The following is a 2,433-nucleotide window of genomic DNA, read 5'->3' as shown; positions in this document are numbered from 1 at the left end:
TAGTGTCACAGAATTTATGATTTCAAGATTTGTTCTTCAGGGTTTTCTCGACATGTCTCTTACTTGCTATAAGCAGTTATGATATATATTATACAGACGATCACTTACCGCTGTGGTGTTTTTTGAGATGAAGCGACATAAGCTGAATTTATAGGAACTAAAATCTGGTATTCAGGCAGAATATATGAACAAGTTGATAACATAATTTATTACACTGCAATGTCGAGGAAGTCCCTCTTATGCCAGCAACTGTCAACTGTACTTGAATTGATTATTTAGCATTGCCATAACCCAACAAAGACACACAGACATTACATACTACATTACTATGATGGCTTCTGTTTACCAGAACAATTTCATCGCGATTTCATGTAAGTATTTTCACCCTCGAAAAAATGTATAAACTTGGATTTACCAATTCAAACTATCACATCATCACCCAAACAAGTACAGTCCTTACACAAACTCTCAATCGATATCGTTCGAAATTCGCAACGGTACCGGTGTTTATGATAACAGGTATTCATTAGCGGTAGTGAGTTGACGCACACACACACACACACACACACACACACATCCATTTTACTCCACTTTTTCGTTAGCTTTATTCACCCAATAAAACAAACAAATCAGCCTCGTCCAAGACATCTTATCAAGTCGATTAAGTGTCCTTACATCCAATGCCTTTATAATGCTAACAAACCAATGTTGGTCACAACTAAATTCAATGTTTTAGATACAACCGAACGAGTTGTTATGGTGTAAATATTTGTACAAGACTTAGTGTTTCTTACTATTTAAGGGCTGACTACTTTCCCGCCACATTCTTTTCACAAAATGTCGGGTCCGGTCATTTTTGGCACAAAATGTATGTTTTCTGTCATATTTTGACAAAATGTCTGTTTTCTGTCAATTTTGGGTAAAAAATGTCTGCTTTTTTGTCAAACAACTCGTTTTCATCTCTGTATGGAACCATAGATTATATGTTTATTTATATTTCAAAAGTTAAAGTTTTGGTTTAAAACTGGCAACATTTACATAAAAAGTTATTAAGTATCGTAGACGGCTGGGGTTGCAGGGTTTATAACAAAACGAAGTCAAAGTCCATTGTGTACTTGCAGACAGGAAAGGGTCGTGTAACTTTTTACATTCTAATTGCAAACCTATGTGTTTAGTCTGTCACCTTCACAAATGTTTATATCCATTCTCCGAAATTTTGGATTCAATCATGTAAACTGCATTACAAGACATTTGACTCCTATTTTCTGGCTGAATGTAGTAGACCTGTGACCCTAGATAAGTTCCTGTGGCTGAAATGTATACTTTGACCCCCAGTTTTTGAATTTTTGTAGCATTTGTGCTTGTAATTTGAATCCGCCAGGGAAAATAGTCCTGTACCCATTACCCAGCCAAAATCCCATCCCGGCCGGGTATTGGCACGTCATGATGGAACGACAGCCACACTACGAAGTGTGTGCCCGGATGTATATGAATCTCATTTAGGTCACCTTTTGTGCGCCTCAATATAGGGCTTTATACGACAGCTAGAATTCAGGCTTGAACTTTGACATTTGAACTTTGACACCAATATTAGACCTTATGTCTTCTATTATCGTGAACACATTTAGTTGTCAATAGTAAGCAGTATTTCCCAGAGCATAAAATCTAACAAGCAATGGTACTGACACGTTAAACCATTATACTGGCCATTAAGTAATTACTACTTTCCATTATAAAGATGTACTACATCTTAAGCTGGTTTCACCGAGGTTGTCATGACAACAAAGCTGTCTAAAAATCAATAAACCAATCCAGTAGTAGTTGTCTATGATATTCCAAGCGTATGTTCAAGATAGTGGGAAGTCAAGTTAGGGTCTTTCCTTACAAGTTAAGGTGGTCCATTAGGGTCAAAGTAATCTGACCAGAGTAAAATATTGAAAACGAATTTCGAAATCAATCAAGAATATTATAGTAACTATTAAGAATGTTCGTTCAATTTAGAGCTTGACACAGTTAACTATAAGGGTCGAAGTTACTTGATAAGTTAAATGGGAATTTAAGTCACAATATTATATGTATATTTTAGGAGATTTCGTCTTAGACTGCAAATGCAATTAAACGATGCATCAAGATCAGTGAGACTGATCACAAGGTTTCATGTTGAGATAAACACAATAAAGACAACACACAAACATCCCTTACACAGTGTCTGCTCTGTAGACACAATAAAGATAATACACAAACATCCCTTACACAGTGTCTGCTCTGTAGACACAATAAAGATAACACACAAACATCCCTTACACAGTGTCTGCTCTGTAGACACAACAAAGATAACACACAAACATCCCTTACAGAGTCTGCTCTGAAATGTGTTAATAATAACAAAAACAAAAACAGAATAGACACTGTGTAAGGATGTTCGTGTGTTAT

This window comes from Glandiceps talaboti, chromosome 23, assembly GCF_964340395.1.
Source record: "Glandiceps talaboti chromosome 23, keGlaTala1.1, whole genome shotgun sequence".
NCBI classification, from domain to species: domain Eukaryota; kingdom Metazoa; phylum Hemichordata; class Enteropneusta; family Spengelidae; genus Glandiceps; species Glandiceps talaboti.
The sequence above is the reverse complement of the archived record's forward strand: the minus strand, read 5'-3'. Positions refer to the sequence as shown.